The 21,736-nt window shown below is 42.3% G+C and overlaps 1 protein-coding gene across 1 annotated transcript in view; it reads left to right on the top strand.

Moving 5' to 3' along the window:
* grin3a (glutamate receptor, ionotropic, N-methyl-D-aspartate 3A) overlaps positions 1 to 21,736 on the top strand; it is an 89,566-nt gene that overhangs the window by 8,849 nt on the left and 58,981 nt on the right. The window lies entirely within an intron of this gene.

Raw genomic sequence — 21,736 nt, 5'->3', positions numbered from 1 at the left:
TGTCCCAACACTATAACAGGCTTCTAATAGCAACATGTCATGTTTCTGTGTAGATTTGAAACAAACAAAAGCATAAACACCAGCCTGCAGCCATTTTAATACTTTTCTTCTTCTATATAAATAAGTTTTTAAGGTGGCAGTAACAATGCACACAGAAGACATGTAGGCAGATGTAGGCCAGAGTAGCAATGTGTTTTTGGTTTTTCAGTAAAAACTTGCTCATCCAGTGTGTTAATGAGCAATGCTGCAGCTATCTTGGTCGTGGCTTTTGGATTCTGCTTCATGAATCGTCACATAAAACCCATCCTCGCAACACTACAATTGGTATGTTTGTACTATTAGAATTGGCTGTGAATGGAAGGACTATCAGCTCCAGGGAAGATTTTTCTAGTGACATTGATATATTTAAAGAAGTAATTACGCATGTTTTACCCTGCTTTATGACAAGTTATGCATACTTTGAGAACCGCCCCTCTGTTATCTCCTGCCAGCTGACACTGCTCAATATTTCCTATCACACCTTTTTTATATAGTCTCAACAACTGCAGACAGTTGGTAATATTATAAAGAATTGTATTTAGCAGCAAGCTACAACGCAATTGCAGCTGAGCCGCTCTCTTCCAAAGGAAAAAAAAGGAATGAGGGGTTTGCAATCACATAATGCTTCCTCATAAATAGAGTTCTTTGCTACTAAAATTGACCACACAATTCCTGAATCAGCAGAACAAGCATCTCATGAAAATTACAACTTAATGAGATAGAGTGGATTACAGAGACATTTCTTTTTCTTTGTTATTCATATTTTAAGGTGATGAATATTTTGTAAAAATGGCAGGATAAAGACCAGCTACTGAACAGCAGCTTTCATCCTGTCAATGACCCTGCAAGGGAAAAGGATTTACCTGCTGATTTAGCTGCCAATGTGAGAAACTGCATCTGATCTGAGCTGATGCACACGCAGGGGATTTAGAAAAGTCAGCTGTATGCCTGGCTCAGGAGAATATGTGTGCCGAAGAGCAGCATATGATTTATTTGAAACAGTTGTGAAGGCTAGAGGCAAGATTATATGTATAGATGTTCCCAGAAAAGATAAAGAACTATGTATTTCTCCCACAACTGTTGCATCTATGGCTACAGGGTAAAATGATGCTGATTATTATTATTTTTTCCTTCTTTCTTTTTTTTTTTTTATTATGTATGTATGGGTTGTTGAAATTGAAAATAAATTGAGTCACGGTGATGATCACCCTACCATTAGGTTTTGTTCTGCGTGGCGGTGTAGTCCAACATTCTTATTTCTAATTTCCTAGTCACATGTAAATACTCCTGCCTCTGACTGTGAAGACAGGGCTGTGTATTGGTTAAATTCACAGACTGACTCCAGTCATTGTCATTTGTATCACAATGTATGATTCATGTGAATTTAAAATGTGCCACCAGCTGTGGAGAGGCTTTTTCTCCTCCACAATCCTAAGTGAACCCTGAAGACGGTTATTAATTAAGAGTCAAAATAATGAATGTTTCTTTTTTGCTGCCTCCATTCTTTTCCTCTATTCTCTTTTCATGTTTTTTAATGTGATAATCCAGTGGGAAACAGCCCATAGATCACTAACTAATGCTAATTCATATCTGCAAAAGGATTGACAGCTCAGGAAGAGTGAATCATATGAATAAACTAAGGTTGTTTAAGTTAGACTCAATTTTGCCTCAAGACAATTTGATATTCAAAGGTGCACAGATAGTTTGTTGCCACTCTATAATAATGTTTATACAAGTTTTAGAAAAGGTCCACTTATGAATCTTGTATATTAACTCTTGTGTTTTTGCACATAAGAGAAAAAAATGGGCAATTTGTAAAAAAAAAAATAAACAAAAACCAAAAAACCTGAACATCATCAATATTTTAATTGTCCTCTACAGTTTCAACTAAAGACATGGACACGGTAGGTCAAAGTTTCTGTTTTTGTGATCTACAACTCGAATAATGAATGTTTTGTGTTCAAAAAGACATAAAGTAAAAAATATATATATTTCTGAGATGTTTTATGCATTCATTCAAGATGCTCTGATATCTGTTCCCAGAATGTGCTAGTATTCAATAGAATTTATTCAATCAATACTTCCACCATTGAAGTATTGAATGTTCTTCTGCTATACAAGACCTCAGAAAATGTGTCTTTTCTCTGGTGACTATTCCAAAGAAGTCACATTTGTAGAGCCCTATTGAATCCGCGATCAGGGAATCGCGGACTGAATTGCGGAATTGGAGATTAAAAATGTAATTCACTTTAATTGCACAATATAACTGAACTGAACGGCAATTTGCATAAAAGTTGTTGGTTTTTTTCCTGGAATAAAAGGAACTTTTCTTTTGAGAAAATGCTCCAAGACGGGTCACTAAAAGCCGGGGACAATGCGCGCTTCTCTGCCCCCTCCCGGCCCTGCTTCCTTCATTAACAAAACAAACATGTCGAAGCGAACGTCTGAGAAACCAGCGCATAAGCTATACAGAACCAGCGGGTTACTCCCAGGTACAGAGCAGAGCAGCTTCCCACGACTACTATGGGTCTGGTGAGTCAATGTTCTGCACGTTTTGCCAGACACTAAAGGATACTGTACATGCAAGGATCACCTACAGGGTGAAAAGCATAAATGTAAAAACACAAAGAGGCTGAAGATCATGTACTTCAACGGTGATGTCTGTAATAGGTGGAACACCTGGTACGTCATATCTGATAACAGAAGTTAAACAAGCTAAAATTATTTGTTTACTGCATGAGCTGTTGAAATTCTTTATTTTTTTGCACTTTACATGGATATTGAAAGCCTATTTGAGTTATTTATTTTTTAGTTATTTACAAATAACTTTTTGAATTTTTTTTTACGTCAAAAAAAGGAATGTTTTGTTGGACACGAGAATACCTAGTGCCATGTTTTTGCCTTTAGAAAGATTTATCATGACACATGGTGATGGAGGACCGAATGAGGCAACTGTCTAATTAAGGCCCGAGCACTTACAGTGCGAAGGCCCTATTGTATCTGTAGGAATTTTTTTTTCTTTCTTTCTTTTTTCTTTCTTTATTTTTCCGATGAAAGGAGGAGCCAAAAACTTGATATTTAATGGTTTGCATTAATGGGCGTGGCCTAATGGCTCAACAGCGCCCCCTAGAAAACTTTGTGCCTCAAGCCCCACAATACGGTTTGACGTACATGCACGAAAATCGGTACACACCTGTATCGTGTCGCAATTTAAAGAAAAGTCTCTTGGCACCATGGCCGAAACCCAACAGGAAGTCGGCCATTTTGACTTAATCATGTCATTTTGGCGAAATTTATGCCATTCCTTCGGGAGTTAATGCGGCCCGAGCCGTAACGTGCACCCAGGTGTGTTATACATCAAAATGTGCGTCTCCATCCTGCGACGACGCGCATTACTTTTCTCAGTCAAAAGCGTTACCGTGGCGACAATAGACGCTAAAAAGCGCGCCCCCCCTTTATCTGGTTGGTCCATATTTGATAGTTCCTACTTTCTGCCATAACTTTTGAATGCTGTGACATAAAGACTCGTGGGTGGTATCATCCGGTAAATGTCCAGGCCTGAAGAATCTACATGCAAGTCATACAAGCGCTTCCACTGCAGCACGCCTGAACGTACACAAGGGTGTGAGGGCCCGTTCATCGCTGCTTGCAGCTTTAATTGTTATTTGGCTCTCATTTACTGTTTGGTTGGAGATTTTTCAAATTAAAATCTGCAATCGAGTCACTATGATGATTATTTGCCATTAAAAACTTTTGACGGACGGATCGGTGCAGTGTCCGCAGTTATGCGGTCGATGTACCGGACCGTCGTGGTGAAGAAGGAGCTGAGTCGAAAGGCGAAGCTCTCGATTTACCGGTCAATCTACGCCCCTACCCTCACCTATGGTCATGAACTTTGGGTAGTGACCGAAAGGACAAGATCGCGGATACAAGCGGCCGAGATGAGTTTCCTCCGCAGGGTGGCTGGACGCTCCCTTAGAGATAGGGTGAGGAGTTCGGTCACCCGGGAGGAGCTCGGAGTCGAGCCGCTGCTCCTTCACATTGAGAGGAGTCAGCTGAGGTGGCTTGGGCATCTATAGCGGATGCCTCCTGGACGCCTCCCTAGGGAGGTGTTCCAGGCATGTCCCACCGGGAGGAGACCCCGGGGAAGACCCAGGACACGCTGGAGAGACTATGTCTGTCGGCTGGCCTGGGAACGCCTCGGACTCCCCCCGGAAGAGCTGGAGGAAGTGTCTGGGGTACTGTGGTTTTCAGAAATGTAAAGATATTTTCTTGGTTAAATTCTGACCTTTTGGTGGGAACAAGGAACGGTTGTTTATTTTTGCCTTAGAGTCTTCTGCTACTTGCTTGATTTGGGGATGTTTTAAGAAGTGGAAGTTTCCTCCACATTGCCCAGAGCTTAAGGATTTAATCTAAGATTTATGTAAAAGTGAAGTATGGCATCATTAAAAGGTCTCTTGCTGGACTACTTAAGCACTTGCATTACATTGTTGAAATGAAAGTTGCTTAGTCAGTTGGGATCTTGGCAGCTCACAAGTGCACCACCAGCTGTTTTGCTTCAGACTAATATTTTACATTAATTTATGGATTTTTATTACTACTTATTGTCAAGTGAACCCAGAGACGATTTATGGCAGAAGGCGCCCAGGTTGGAAGCTCTTGTCTCAACCATTCACAACCACTTGATTTTCATTGTTACAGTAAACCCATTTGAATTAATTTCAGATTTTTCAGATACAGTGCAGTTGGATGGTGAAAGAGTTAACCTAGAGGGATGAGTTGTTATCATAAGTATTGAAGCCAAAAAGAAAGTGATAGATTAACAACACAGAGACTGCGGCTGTCACCCGCCTGGACATTTAAACCCTGTGGGAGTTCTGTCGCCTGATTATTATGGACTTATGGTTGCAGCAGGGATGCTGGCCAAGCATCACCCAGTCACAACAGGGAAAGCCTGATGACATATAGCAGTGTTTGTCATCAGACAGCTGAGGATTTGTAGAGGATTTTGCCATCACTTAGAAGTTAAACTAGCTCCAGCAGTGTGCATATATGACCAAATATAAAGGGGCTTAGATATGTTTAGATTTGTGAAAAATCAAGTCTCATTAAGTACAGTTTAAAGTGAATTAAAAAAATATGTACAGTATATACGTATATAATCACACATGATCTAGTTAACGGTGAGTATATTATGATATGTGGAGTGCACAAATATATGAATACATGTTGAAAGTTAGACGTTTACTTCTATGATCATGGGCGTGTGACATGAAGAGATGAGTTTTAGACTGATTGTGCTGACCAGGAACTATTTGCTGTATTCTTCCTTTAAATTATGTTGCTGAAGCTGTTCTTGAGGTTGTCAAGCGTTACCACCCTGGATGAGGTGGTAGCGCTTGACAACTTCAACCTCCTCCTTATTCAGGCTATTGCCATCCTTTGCTTTGATCTGTGCACCCCAGCACACCTCTGCAAAGATGACGATGATGAAGATTGTATCAACAACAGATTGATAAAATGTCTGGAGTATCTTGTTGCATATGTCGAATGACTTGAGCTTTATCAGGAAGTAAAGCACAAGTTCTTTTTATAGACATTGTCTGTGTTGGTAGACCACACAAGCTTATTTTTCAGTAGAACCCTTGGTACTCACTGGATGAGATGCTTTCCAAATCCACCAACGAAGAATGGGGAGGGCAAAGGTGGTTCGTAAGGTTCACTCTCCAACTATGGCCATGTCATCAGAGAATTTCTGCAGATGACCCAACTCAGTGGGATACTTAAAATGAGCAGTGGTGGTGGTGAGTAAGAATAAAGAAATCACACCCAGGGAGATGTGCTACGTGTCAGGTAGTCATCAGTTCATATGACCAGTGGAGTATCCACCTGCACTTTGTAAAGTTTTGCCCTTTGCAATCTGGGCAGGTTGGTATAGAAGGCTCTTGAGAAGTCAAAGCACACAACGTGCTGTGTTGAGGGAGGGCTGTGCCTTCCGCAGCAGATTTGTTATTGCACCCTCCGCATCCACACAGCTTTGCAAACAACAAAAAATGTAGTCTAATTACCAGTCTAGAAGAAATATTTCCAGTTCTGTTTCTTTTTCATTCCTTTATTTACTAAAATGAAAACAGAAAAATCTAGAAAAAGGAGCTAACTACTCGACTTATGCTTTTGTGTGCTGTGTTTTGTTGAAAGGTTACAGTGTCACCAATGCTTCGCAGGATTCCCTTCCAAATGGTGATTTCAGCTTATTCCTTGGTCTCTTATTTCATGGTATTTGGCATGCTACATAGCTGAGATGGCTCAGTGTGGCTCACTGTGCGCCTCTGATGCATCTTTGAGTTGTTCACTGAAAATCACCAACTGCTCACTGATTTGCTTCCGACCATTCTGCAAGCTCAGTGACAGGCAAATCGGGTTCAAAATCATGTTGTGTGAAAGTGGCCTGAATTTTCTACCCAAGACAGTGATATAAGCATGAGTGACATGCGCAGATAGAGGATGCAGTCCTCCAGCTTTACTTCCTCTTCTTCAACCGAATGGATGCAAGTTGATTAAATGCTACAATGATTTATATCACATCTAGTGGGACTAGATGTGTAATAAAAAAGCTGGTTCCACCTTTAAGCCAGTTTCAATTTTATTTTATTCTTTCTGCCCTTTGTCTGCATATATATTATTGGTTAATACCAAGTTTGGCATAACCTAAAACCCACATACAGTGTGGCAAAAAAGTATTTAGTCAGACACCTGTTATGCAAGTTCTCCCACTGAACAAGACAAAAGAGGTCTGCAATTTTCGTCATAGGTACACTTTAACTATAAGAGACAAAATGAAAAAAGAAATCCAGAAAATCAAATTGTCTGATTTTTAAAGAATGTATTTGCAAATAGTGCAATAGTGGAAAATAAATATTTGGTCAATAACAAAAGTTCATCTCAATACTTTGTTTTATACCCTTTGTGGGCAATGACAGAGCTCAAACGTTTTCTGTAAGTCTTTTTAAGGTTTTCACACACTGTTGCTGGTATTTTGGTCCGTTCCTCCATGCAGATCTCCTCTAGAGCAGTGATGTTTTGGGCTGTCGCAGGGAAACACAGACTTTCAACTCCCTCCAAAGATGTTCTATGGGGTTGAGATCTGGAGACTGGCTAGGCCATTCCAGGACCTAGAAATGTTTCTTACAAAGCCACTGCTTCGTTGCCTGGGCGGAGTGTTTGGGATCATTGTCATGCTGAAAGACCCAGCCATGTTTTAATGCCCTGCTGATGGAAGGAGGTTTTCAGTTAAAATCTCAGGATACATGGCCCCATTCATTCTTTCCCTTACACGGATCAGTCGTCCTGGTCCCTTTGCAGAAAAACATCCCCAAAGCATGATGTTTCCACCCCCATGCTTCACAGTAAGTTTGGTTTTCTTTAGATGCAACGCAGATTTCTTTCTCCTCCAAACACGACAAGTTGTGTTTCCACCAAAAAGTTCTATTTTGGTTTCATTTGACCATATAACATTCTCCCTATCCTCTTCTGCATCATCCAAATGCTCTGTAGCAAACTTCAGACGGGCCTGGACATGTACTGGCTTAAGCAGGGGGACACATCTGGCACTGCAGGATCTGAGTCCCTGGTGGCGTAGTGTGTTACTGATGGTACTTTGTTACTTTGGTCCCAGCTCTCTCTAGGTCATTCACTAGGTCCCCGTGTGGTTCTGGGATTTTTACTCACCGTTCTTGTGGTCATTTTTACCCCACAGGGTGAGATAGTGGAGCCTCAGATCGAGGGAGATTATCAGTGTCTTGTATGTCTTCCATTTTCTAATAATTGCTCTCACAGTTGATTTCTTCACACCAAGCTGCTTACCTATTGCAGATTCAGTCTTCCCAGTCTGGTGCAGGTCTACAATTTTGTTTCTCACGTCCTTTGACAGTTCTTTGGTCTTGTCCATAGTGGAGTTTGGAGTGTGACTGTTTGAGGTTGTGGACAGGTGTCTTTTATACTGATAACCAGTTAAAACAGATGCCATTAATACAGTTAACAAGTGGAGGACAGAGGAGCCTCTTAAAGAAGAAGTTACAGGTCTGTGAAAGCCAGAAATCTTCCTTGTTTGTAGGTGACCAAATACTTGATTTCCTGCATTCTTTCCCCCCATTCTGTCTCTCATAGTTGAACTAGTTGTATTAAGGGTACCTATGATGAAAATGACAGGCCAGAACTTGCACAATTGGTGGCTGACTAAATACTTTTTTGCCCCACTGTATATGTGCATTTTAATCTTGTAGCAGAGGATTTTGTGTGTGTGTGTGTGTGTGTGTGTGTGTGTGTGTGTGTGTGTGTGTGTGTGTGTGTGTGTGTGTGTGTGTGTGTCTGTGTCTGTGTGTGTGTGTGTGTGTGTATGTGTGTGTGTCAGAGTGTGTTAACTTCACCAGACCTCTTGACAGTATAAGATATTTTATTTATCCCTAGAGAAAAGAAAAATATGTTTTCCAAAGAGGACTAAGATCACCAACGGTGGAACATGAGAGAGCAGGAAAGAAAAAAAACAAGACAATGAGGGGTGCAGTTTGATGACTGTGTTCCTATTTTCTGCCATAACTTTTGAATGGTTTGACATAAAGACTCGTGGGTGGGGTCATCGGACTCAGTATTGAGTACTTGACGTTCATTGGCCTTAATTAGCCCCGCCCCTTCTTCTGATTGGTCGATATGTGATACTTCTGATTTTCTGCCATAACTTTTGAATGGTTGACATAAAGACTCGTGGGTGGTGTCATCTGACTCGGTTTTGAGTCCTTGAACATAATTGGTGCAAATTAGCCCCGCCCCTTTTCCTGATTGGTCAATATTTGATAGTTCCTACTTTCTGCCATAACTTTTGAATGGTTTGATATAGAGAGTCGTGGGTGGTGTCATCCGCTTAATGTCCAGGCCTGAAGATATCTATGTGCAAGTCATACAAGCTTCCACTGCAGCACGCCTGAACGTGCACAAGGGTGCGAGGGCCCGTTAATCGCTGCTTGCAGCTTTAATTATTCATTAAAACTTTTACTTTGTGAGTGATTTTATGGTATCCTTTGCTATCTGTGCCCTTTTTTATCGTAATTCATGTCTATTTTATTATCTTACTTTATTTTCTTTGGCTGCATTTAGATTTTCTTTTCATAAAAGCTGTTATATAAATAAACTTTGCTTGCCGAACAAATGGGGGGGGGGTTACCTTTCATGCTAGGAAGTAATAGTGCAAACTGAAAAAAAAATTAAGAAAAACGTACATTTTGAGCACAGATTATGAATATTTGTCCATTTTAAAATGGGGTTAACCAGTCACAGCTGGATACCTTCCTTGGATCTAAAGTTGATTTATTCATTATTACTTTTATTCCTGTCCCTCTTTCTATTTGCCTTCCTCAACTATGAGGCAAGAAAGATCAAGAAGGGATCAGGATGTGGATAAACTCGTCATCCTGACAGTGACATCTCAGATCTTTTTCTTCTTTCTGTTCCGCTGGGTTCCATTTGCGCAGCACTTTAAGAACTGTGCCTTTTGTCATTCATTCATTTAGTCCTGTGGGAAAATTCTTTAAAAGCACATCACTCAGTATTATTGGAGGAAATCATCCAAAAGGGACACTGGACTATTCTGCACATATTTCATACAGAGATGTTATGCTTGTACAATAAGCTTTTGTTGTGTGTATGTGCAAATACTTTCTGGAATTTTCTTAAATTCTTCTGATATTATTATTATTATTATATTTTTTAAAGAAAAAACACATGTAGTCCAGTAAGTGTGTTGGTATTGGTTTGCTTACAAGACGTTATGGTTAAGAACTAATGAGGAGAAGTCGACACAGGCAGCTTGTACAGTTAACCAGGTTTGTTGTTAATCTGCTCTTCTTCTGATCTTGAGTGGCATTTGGAAGAGTTATGTTGGTTGCGACCGGCCAGGCTGCATGAGCAGGACACCAAATAGCACGACCCAAGTTTTCAGAAGGTTGGAGAGTGAAGCTGGAGGGGGAGCAGGGAGGAGGGACTTGGCTGGAGGCATGGCTGGCAAAGTAAAGCTGGACGAGGCCGGTGCTCGATAAAGCGCATGGAGACAGTGACCTGGAGCTTATACATAGAGAGATATTTTCAGAAGATTCTGGCAGTAGAAACTTTTGTTTCCTTTCATAGAAGCACATAGACAAACTGACAGGCATGTGATGAGTAAAAGAGTGAAAGCAGGGCTTGATTAGTTAATGTGTCTAAGGTAAGCAGGTGGAGAGGAGGGGCCGGGCCACCACGCCTGAAATGGTACACAATTTCCACACACAAACACACAAAAACAATGAGATTGTAAACAAACAAGAAACATGAACAAGGGAAACGCAGATGAAAAACAAAAGGAACAAAGGGAAGGCCTAACCATGACAAATATGTTTCATAACAGGATGCAAGGCTTTGAAAATGACCCCATTCTTGTTTCCTCATCAAGCTTTTTACTTGTGTTGTGTTACTCAACACATTCAAGCCTTAGAACAATGACAGGCATTGATTTAACGCTGCATATTTATTGTACATTTAGAATTTGTGTAATTTTACAGCTGCTTGTGAGCTGGGGGGACAAATACATCTTGAATACATTTGAAGTTGATTCATTGCATGGATCCACTCTAAAGGATCTTATGCACTTGCTGTCTCTACTACTGATGTTGGGCCAGTGTACTGTTACCAGCTTATCTTGGGGTGAGAGTTTAACCCTGTTTTTAATGTTTACGTTGCAGAAAAAGTCCCTCCTAAAAGGCCTCCTAAAGCCAATTTCTTGGTCTTTGACACCCGTGGTTTAACATGTTACTGAACTGCTGTGGCCTCAAAAGTATGACATCACCCACTGGGACTCTCATTTACACTGTTTTCTTAAACGACGATACAGGAAAGTATTAGCAGAATTTTAAGTAATTTCTGAACAAAATCATGCGTCTACCTTCGTATTTAGCCTGCCATTTCTGGCTTCCTTTTAGCCTCCATTGTACATCTCTTTCCCAAATTTTTATCTCCATATCTCAATTTGTGCAATACAAAATTTCCATCCATCCATCCATTATACCCATGTATATTCAGATTTAGGGTCATGTGTATCTGCTGGAGCTTATCCTACCTCTATTTGGACAAAAGTCAGAGGTCACCAGGTCAGGCCACCAGTCCATCATACAGCCACATACAGACAGACAAACTTAGACACTGTTATGCACAATTTAGAATTAACAATCAGCTTAAAAGACGTGTTTTTGGACTGTGGGAGGAAAACCAGGGTAAGCCACCATGATGCCCAACTTTAAATTGACAGAATAATAATAGAAACACATACAATCCAGGATAGAAATCTCTGGCAGTGATTGCTCAGAGAAATACACTGCCAGCTCCAATGGCTCAATCAGTTCCAGCAGCAGTGTTAAAAGCTTCAAGAGGACCTCCTGGCTGAAGAAAACAAAGCTCATAAAGGCTGTTGGGAAGCCCTTTTATGTTTTGTCAGTCAGTGTGATTTAAAGTCCCCCTTAATGTGTCAGTAATGATAATTCAAACGCAATCCAGACTAAGGACTTGATCAGATGGTTAAGATAGCATCATCACATCTGCTCCCTTTCAAACACTTAATGAATAATGAAAGGATTCAGAAGCTGTTTTTCCTTTTTTCAACTAGTAAATAAATGTTGGTGGATGTGAAACCAGTTTTATATGAAAAACAATACATTTCATGTAAGCGGTACCTGCTTGGAGAGCAAATAAAAATAAAAATGATAACATGAATCTGGTTTTTAGATACAGTACTTAAAGTGCAAATTAGCTAAAAGCCACACATGTTTTAACTCCTTTAAAATATTAATCTTCAACAAACTTGTCTTACTAAAACGGTATGATAAATAGCATCTTTCTTACATTGTAATATGATTTTTTTATTAAAAGTTTGTGTACATTTATTTACTTCTAATGTTAGTTGTACACTTCAGACAAAATGAAAGTAAAACGTGCGTCTTATTGTTCATCTTTATATGCAACTGTGTTTAATATTTAACTTCATTCATATGAAACGAAAAAGATGAGTTGCTACACAGTAACCCAACGCTATCTTAGATAACAAGTGTCTCTCTGGGTTTTTTTGAGTTTTGGTTGAGCAGTACAAAACCACTAAAGGTAATTTGTACTCTGCAGCATCCAAGACTCCTACACTGTAAACCCGGATTTGGTTTCTGCTTAAACTTTTGAGCAATCATTAATTATTATTTCATGTTTTGTAAAAAAAAACGTTGTCATGACTAAATCAAATTAGTTGTTTGTATTATTTAGCTGAAAGATGCAATGATCATGTTAAGTAAGGGATAATGCCCGACGAGGTGTATATTATCAAAAATATATGGACGACGTGGGGGCGTGAAACGGTTTGCCTCCGCGAAGTCCATATATTTCTGATAAATTACACCTCGAAAGCCATTATACCGCTTATACCACGGTCACTTACCAAAAACCATAAATATTGAATCAGTTATTCATGCTTTAATGTGTTTTCAGTTGAAATCATTAGTTTTATAACAAGCCACAGCGGAGCAGCTGAGCGGACTATTTTATCTCTCGTCCGCAGCCGTTGGAACCTGGTAGTTTTTAATAGTAACACTTGAGGGTTTGACTAATACCTGGAACAATCACTACCGTCCCATAACGTCCTTATGCAAAGGACACAGTGTTGACTTCTCCAGTAACTCGGACGGACCAGAGATACGACTTAGCAACGGGAGATCAGTAACAAACAGTAAATATATTTGTTTCAAAGAATCAAAGTCCACAGATAGTTTCCTAAATCGTTTTATTAAAGGGGACCTATTATGAAAAACACGTTCAAGCCTAAGGGTGTCCATCGGTGCACGTGGCACCAGGACACCCTAGGCCGGAGGTCAATGATCGACTTTGTTGTCGTTTCATCTGACCTTCGGCCACATGTCTTGGACACTCGGGTGAAGAGAGGGGCAGAGCTGTCAACTGATCACCACCTGGTGGAGAGTTGGATGCGCTGGCGGAGGAGGAGGTTGGACAGACCGGGCAGACCCAAACGGATTGTGAGGGTCTGTTGGGAACGTCTGGCTGAGCCCTCTGTCAGGGGCATCTTCAACTCCCACTTCCGGGAGAGCTTCTCTCAGATCCCGGGGGAGGCGGGGGACATCGAGTCCGAGTGGACCATGTTCTCTGCCTCCATTGTCGACGCGGCAGGAAAGTCTACGCCAGGGTACTGGAGAGGAGATTACGGCCGATAGTTGAACCTGGGATTCAGGAGGAACAATGCGGTTTTCGTCCCGGTCGCAGAACACTGGACCAGCTCTATACCCTCCGCAGGGTGCTCGAGGGTTCATGGGAGTTTGCCCAACCAGTCTACATGTGCTTTGTGGATCTGGACAAGGCATTTGACCGTGTCCTTCGTGCCATTCAGTGGGGGGTGCTCGGTGAGTATGGAATCCGGGGCCCTCTATTAAGGGCTGTCCGGTCTCTGTATAATCGGAGCAGGAGTCTGGTTCGCATTGCCGGCAGTAAGTCAGACTTGTTCCCGGTGCATGTTGGACTCCGGCAGGGCTGCCCTTTGTCACCGGTCCTGTTCATAATTTTTATGGGCAGGATTTCTAGGCGCAGCCAGGGGCCGGAGGGGATCCGGTTTGGGAACCACGGGATTTCGTCTCTGCTTTTTGCGGATGGCGTTGTCCTGTTGGCTTCATCGGACCGGGACCTTCAGCATCTGCTGGGGCGGTTTGCGGCCGAGTGCGACGCGGCAGGGACGAGAATCAGCACCTCCAAGACCGAGGCCATGGTTCTCCACCGGGAAAGGGTGGCGTGCCTTCTCCGGGTGGGTGGAGAAGTCCTGCCTCAGGTGGAGGAGTTCAAGTATCTCGGGGTCTTGTTCACGAGTGAGGGAACGATGGAGCGGGAGATTGACAGACGGATCGGTGCAGCGTCCGCAGTTATGCGGTCGATGTACTGGACCATCGTGGTGAAGAGGGAGCTGAGCCGAAAGGCGAAGCTCTCGATTTACCGGTCAATCTACGCACCTACCCTCACCTATGGTCATGAACTTTGGGTAGTGACCGAAAGGACAAGATCGCGGATACAAGCGGCCGAGATGAGTTTCCTCCGCAGGGTGGCTGGACGCTCCCTTAGAGATAGGGTGAGGAGTTCGGTCACCCGGGAGGAGCTTGTAGTTGAGCAGCTGCGTCGCTGCGGCCAATTAGGACAGTCCAATAGAAAATAAAGCAATGGAATTGATTTTGTTGCTGACACTTGCTCGCATCACATGCAGTTAGGACACGGTGTAACTCCGCCAGACGGAGCTTCCGCCATTTTTTCGTAGCGGTGTATCGCATCATTCAGGCAGCCAATCAGCACAGAGCCTCATTATCATAGCCGCCCCGCCCACTCAGAATCCCGCATAGAGAATGTGGTTAGAGACTGGGATGATAAAGACATGGTTTAAAGGCTGAATTTCTAATTTATTTAGCAAAAACAATCAAAAGCTTGTTTTTAAGACATTCAAGGCCTGTTTAAAATAGGGATTAGATGCCATAATAGGTCCCCTTTAAGCTACAAATATTATGAATCATTCAAATAAATAAACATTTCATTAAGCTACAAATATTATCAATCATTCAAATAAATAAACGAAACAAGACGGTCGGCTATCCCAAAGTAGAAACTATTTAAAATTAAATGCTACATTTCCATTAATTGTGAAATTGGAAAGAGATACTGGCATGTCCATCATCGTTGCATTTGATGGACGAATATTTAAAGTTTGTGGGTCCCGATCCTCGCCACTGCTTCCCGGAGCATTGTACTGTCCTGTACTGATGGAGCCCAGTCAGCCTGCAGGCTGCTCTCACAGCGATGACCCGTCACCAACATGATCTAGCGAGTTTCCAGTTTACAAAATCACTCATGTCGCCGTCCTGCGTCCTCCGTTCTTCTCTGAATTTACTTTGCCGTGGTTACTTCCTGGCAGTTGATCCAGCGCAATGATATTAAAATTATCAGGCAATTTGACCAAACTTGTTTTCTAGGTGTAGGTTATAACTTATAACCTCCACCTGCCAGCCAATCAGAATCGAGTATTCACACACATCGTGGTATAAGCAGAGATAACTGGGTATGTTTAGTTCTGTAAGGGAGGGGAGGGGCTAGTTCAAAATTCTGCCTGGCAACGTGACGTGAGGCAGTTTGAAGTCACCAGCTCGTTAAGTCCTCGTGTGGAGTTCGGGTTGCTTGTCCTCGCTGCTGCATCCAGACTTTGAAGAAGTGGAGTTTTTGAAAACAACGTGTTACAAGTGGCATGGTAAGTGTGTAAAATAAATACTTGTAGTTATCTTTATGGGGAATTTGAGTACCAGCAAGACCAGTCCGTCTACAGCATGTCAACAAAATGCTTAAGTTAGCTTAGCGTTCACTTGTCGATGCAGTTCATTTTTATTCCTTCATCTTTCGGCTCACTGTTTATAACTTGGCATGTGCCTGGTGTTAACATGTGCTTGTGGGTAACGTTAGCTAATGTCTTTTCGTTCAAACTAGCGTTTTTTAAGGTTTGCGCATAAGTAATTTGTGGTATTTATAGCAGCAATTTAGTGACCTTTTCAAAGGACCTGGGGCCTCATTTATAAAAGAGTGCGTAGGATTCATACTAAAAGTGCACGTGAGCCCAAAAGCCGAAAATGGCGTGCGGACAAAAAAATCCGGATTTATAAAACCCTTGTGCACGCACACTTGCACGCAATGTTCGCTTTATAAATCACAGTCCAGCTGGAAGGTTGCGCATGTGAATTTGCCTCATATCCCACCCTCTACATGCCCACTGTCTACCATAAATGGGCAATGCAAAGTAGTTCATGACTGTATTTGCATATAAATGAGCCTGCTGAGCATGTGCAGCGCCTGCCTGCAGCCTGTTTCTGCTGTGCGTCAGGATGAATGAGACGTGTCGAGCCAGGCAACCATGCCACTAAATTTCACGGAGACCGAGATCGAGACTTTGTGGATGAGGTGGAGGCCAGGAAAACAACATTAATATGGTGGTCACAGTAGTGACATCACTAACAAAAATAAAGAGAGTGAGTGGCAGCATGTCGTTGCTGCGCTGTAAACGCCGTGAGTGCCACAGACAGATGGTGCAGAAAAAAAAGTGGTGTGATTTGAAGGTGGAGGCCAAGAGGTACGGAGCCCCTAAAGGGACATGGATTTTTTTAATATATATAATGAAATGCGCGCGTGAAACCTTTAAGGCTGAATTATGGTTCTGCGTCAAATCGACCGCCACCGTGACGCCGCCATGAACCCTTCGGACTTCTCCGTCACTCTATTTCGCAGCGGTGCAGTACCCCCCTCGACCGCTAGGTCGTGATCTTTTCCTGAATGGTTTATCCGACTTTTCCGGTCACAGTGAATCAAAGAGATAAGGACAACTATTGTGCAAAAAACCAAAACAAAAGAAAACCACACATACATGAAGAAAAGAGCGCTGAAAGTTCACGACTGCTTCAAACCGGAAACCGGAAATGCGTTTCTACCAAGCGAACCAATCACAGCCCTTTCGTCTGCGTTTGGTCTGCGTCGCCTCGACGCGTTTACAAATTTTGGGAGGTACGCGTCAGTGACGGCGCGTGGTACGCTTCGACGCGTACCCTACGGCGTAGGCACGGCGTCGTTTTGACGCAGAACCATAACTCAGCCTTTATACCAACGCAGAGCCTACGGCCTAGGTGCGCGTCGCTGCGTACCCTATGGCGCAGGCTCTGCGTCATTTTAACGCGGAACCATAATTTAGGCTTTACGCGCACGCGTAAAGGTTTCACGCGCCTCATTATATATATTAAAAAAATCTGTGTCCCTTTAGGGGCTCCGTAGAGTGGCCCGGCACACATTTGTTATGTCCTCAGTCACTCTCCAGTTGGATGCGGTGGGTGACGAGGAGGTTCCCGGCACGGAGTGTCCTGCACTGCGGCTGCAGCAGCAGCAGCACCAGAGCGAACCAAGCGCTGACGCTGTGCTTCAAACACAGAGGGACAGGATCAGCGCTATTATAAGTCTGATATGTGATGACATTAAAAGTATGACATGAATCTGGCTTCATTTCACCACCTCAGTTAGTTTTTTTTTAGATCCCAACCTTTGCATAGAAGGTGGCGTGCACATCTTTCAAGCCGTGTTTTGTGTGCAAGCAAGCTTTATAAATGAGGCCCCTGGTCATTAGTTGGACATTAGCAAAGCTTGATAGACTTTTTGAAGTGGAGTAAATGTTACTGCTTCCGAGTTGTTGAGCTAAATGTTTTTTTTATGCTCTATTTCTACAGATTCTTGTGCTGTGAAGATGCACTGGAAGTGTAAGTATTGTGAGTTTATATGTGAGAAAAAGGGGTTACCTTAAATTAATTAAAACATTACAGGTTAAAACATGGACACTACAGTAGAACTGTTCCATTTCCTTGCTTACACCAAAAATGTGTGTGTGCATATTTAATTCTGTTAATGCACTTAAGGTCCACTTAGCTAAGATTCACCAGATGTCAGGGAGGTTTAGTTGAGGACCCAGATCAACAAAAGGATTTATTCCACAACTGGTAAAAACAAAAGCACTGCTTGGCAGGATCTAAACTCACCAAAAACAGGAATCCAAAAAACCAGGGGAAACATGGAGGGAACAAACAGTACGGACCGACAGGCAACAAAGGACACACACGGCCAAAGTTCCGGGGGCCGTCCTCGGGACTGAGCAGACCAGCGAGAGAGTTCCGGAGGACGCCGACGGGGCCGGGCCAACCGGAGAGTCATTTTGGGGGCCCAACCCCGGAACCAGACTCGGGGCCAGGCACACCGGCCAGAGGGCCGTTCTCTGGGCTGGGCAGATCCATCCAGGATTGCTTCAGGAACAGAGATGGGCGGCGGGACCGCCTCAGGAACAGGGGCAGACAGGATGCGGGGTGCCGGAACAGGGGCAGACAGGATGCGGGGAGCCGGAACAGGGGCAGACAGGATGCGGGGAGCCGGAACAGGGAAAGACAGGATGCGGGGAGCCGGAACAGGGGCAGACAGGATGCGGGGAGCCGGAACAGGGGCAGACAGGATGCGGGGAGCCGGAACAGGAGCAGACAGGATGCGGGGAGCCGGAACAGGAGCAGACAGGATGCGGGGAGCCGGAACAGGAGCAGACAGGATGCAGGGAGCCGGAACAGGAGCAGACAGGATGCGGGGAGCCGGAACAGGAGCAGACAGGATGCGGGGAGCCGGAACAAGAGCAGACAGGATGCGGGGAGCCGGAACAAGAGCAGACAGGATGCGGGGAGCAGACAGGATGCGGGGAGCCGAAACAGGAGCAGACAGGATGCGGGGAGCCGACGTCGGGGGGCAGAGGATCCTCGGAGCTGCCTGAGTGGGGACCCTGGTCCGTGGCGCTGGCTGCGGGGGTACCCGGGTCCATGCACTCTCTCCTGCTGGGTCCATGCTGGTCGATCCGTTCTGTCAGGGAGGTTTAGTTGAGGACCCAGATGCAAGGAGAGAGAGGGAGGCTGGAGGCAGGAGTTCTCAAAAACAAAAGGATTTATTCCACAACTGGTAAAAACAAAAGCACTGCTTGGCAGGATCTAAACTCACCAAAAATAGGAATCCAAAAAACCAGGGGAAACATGGAGGGAACAAACAGTACGGACCGACAGGCAACAAAGGAATGACAAGACCAGATATACACAGGGGATAACGAGACACAGGTGCAGACACAATCAGGGCAAATGGGAAACAGGAGGGACAGAACTGAAACTCAAACTGGGGGGGAAGTGTCAAACCCTGACACCAGAAAATCCAGGATGCACAACTGAGTGAAGCTGCCCAAGTAACTTTTCACTGTCAGTCATGTAATTTTTCTGCATCCTGCACAGAAGCAGTTTTCCTAACACGCCTGCGCTAAATAATGTCTCTAGATATCCATTTGTTGTCTTTTCTTTAAGGATAACTTTGGTAGTTTTGAATCTGGGCCTTTTTTCCTGTAGTTCAATTGATGCTAGTTCTTTTTTTCCGTTCTCTGTATTTTTCAGGTGTGCATGGAGTTCAACAGCATTGTGGGCAAAAACCTCAAGCAGGAATTCTATGAAAACATCGATCGGCACAGTCCTCGTCTCATAGAGATATTTCAATCCAAGGGAGGGAACGATGGGCAGTTGTTGACACAAGAGACCGGGGTTGGTCCATAACCTATTATGTATTTCCATTGTTTTTCACAGCTTTCGTGATGACAACATATCACAGTGCTACTGTATTAGTTGTCCAATATAATCAAGGTAGTGCCTGGCTTGCTTATCATGAATCATGATAAGATCATGGATTTCTTTTCATTCCAACTATATAACTTGTGTTGTCATTTCTCTCCCCGAAAGACTACAGAGCAAACTGATATTAGGACACTGGTGCTCAGAGGACTTCCTATTATTCTTGGTGACAACCCTACAAACTTCCATAAAGCAGGCTTTGTAATTAAGCTTTTACATTCTCATAATTTTCACCATTATTTGACATTTTCTGTCTCTGATAATAGTTTATACAATTAGATTAGATATGCACTTATAACAAGAACAATGTGTCCATCCAGTTAGTTTCTGTGTGATTTGGTGACTTTTCCCCTCATCTCCCAGCACCCAAATACAATCAGTCTAGAAAGGTGTTCTTTTGTGGAGCTCAAACCTTTAAACATTTACACATGGAACCTTAATAACTGCTCTTTCCAAGCTCTTTTGTATATCTGTTTGTTTAATCTACTCCATCCATCATAACCAATTCACTCCTTCCCTTGTATGTCTGACACTTCCATCACTAGGCTATATTGACTACGATTGAATTGTTTTAAAAATGAGAAATGTAATGATAGTTCTCTTATGTTGATATTGTTTATTAAGGACTCTGATGATGATGACTCATTCTGTGACCTTGACATTGGGATCCTCCTTGTTGAGCAAGAAGGTGCTGAGCTGTCATCTTCCCTGCATCTCAGTCCAGCCTCGTTGAAGATCATCTTTGAGGGAGAAGTTGTGATTAACAACATTCAAGATCTGCCAAAAGCAATGTGCATTCTGTTTGGACTTACATACGCACTGCATCTCAACTACCCCAAGGCTATGACGCTCACATTCCAGTTCATCCAACAGGTACTGCTCTCATTGGGCCACACTGAACTCAAGCCCAAGCTACAAACACAAAAAAAATCAGCTCAAAATGTAAAGAAATGTGAAGTCTATTGTGAGAAGCTAAGGCTGTTTTTTTTTTTTTTTTTTAGTGCACCCTCTTTTTTTGATTGTTTAGGCAGTATTGAATGTTCACTATAACTTTGTGCCTCTGTATTATTGCATATTGTCAGTTGGTTTGATACACTGCGGTTAACACAGTTCATCTGTCTTTTTCAAGTCATGTTGAAGTTTTAGAGGCTGGTGCAGTTTTAATACATGGCTGTATGTGTCCAGTCATCCTGAAGGATATTGCAGGTATTGTTAAATGTTGTGCTTTCATATTCCTTCAGAAGCATATTGCATTTACTTGAGAGAAAAAAAAGCTCAGTTTTTCCAAATTATCAAGGTATTTATCTCAGAATTTCCAAGATATGTTTTCAAGATTCAAGAAAAAAAATTGTTCTGTTTTACTAAATTAATGAGATAATTATCTTGGAAATTCCATGATATTTAGTTTATTAATTCAGAAAAACAGAGTTTTTTTTTTTCTCTCAAGTGAATGCAATATGTATCCATATGTACATTCTCCAGTAAAGTTGACGTTTTAGAAGCTTCTATCCAGTTTTATTGCAGGACTGTATGTGTCCAGTTGTTTACAAGGATATAGCAGATACTAAGATCTGCATGTTCACATTCCTTCTCCAAACAAGGTCGAATTGATACCAAGCAGTATTAATGGCTACTACTACTCTCTTCTTCAATCAAGATTCTTGTTGCAGTATGTTTTTAATGTTAAGCATCACTTGCTTGTTTTTAAAATAAAATATATTGCAACATTTAAATGTATTGTTTAATTTCTTAATTTCCATACCATTTATTTGAAATAATTTATTTTATACAATCTTAAAAATCTAAATAATATAATACAATTAGAAAATACATGACTTGTAATAACAAATTATGTTAAGTAGCAATAACAGGGTCATATTAGCTTTCTTTTCATATATGTTTAACTTAGCATTGTCATTTCATACAACGTAGACTTAATTTATGTGCACTAATGATTTTGAGTAAAGACTACTTAATATGCCTACTGCATAAAATTAAAGTTCTATGTTAATACAACTTTACCTCTTTAGTTTCTGCTTGTGTAAAAACGTGAAGTGGCTTAAGGCAACGGGTTTCCACGCAATTTTCTAGTAAAGTCAACTAGTTTGGGTTAAGAGTGTACACTTGGGGATTGGTTTAGTAGAAAGGTTACTGCAGGTCATGTGAACTTGCACGTGTCAGAAATCCTCATATATACTCTTTACTGCTCATATTACCTCATAAAGAGGAGGGCAAAGTTTAAAAGGCTCATATTGTTAGTTACAGATGCTGTACCAGGTTATTGATGGGGAAAACTCATTTAGAGGACACATTCAGTCAGAGGTAAAGTGATATAGTGTTTTTTATTCACCACTATTAATTCCTCACTCACAGATTTC

The sequence above is a fragment of the Cololabis saira genome, chromosome 11, assembly GCF_033807715.1.
Source record: "Cololabis saira isolate AMF1-May2022 chromosome 11, fColSai1.1, whole genome shotgun sequence".
NCBI lineage: Eukaryota > Metazoa > Chordata > Actinopteri > Beloniformes > Belonidae > Cololabis > Cololabis saira.
This window is presented reverse-complemented; position numbering and strand designations above follow the sequence as displayed.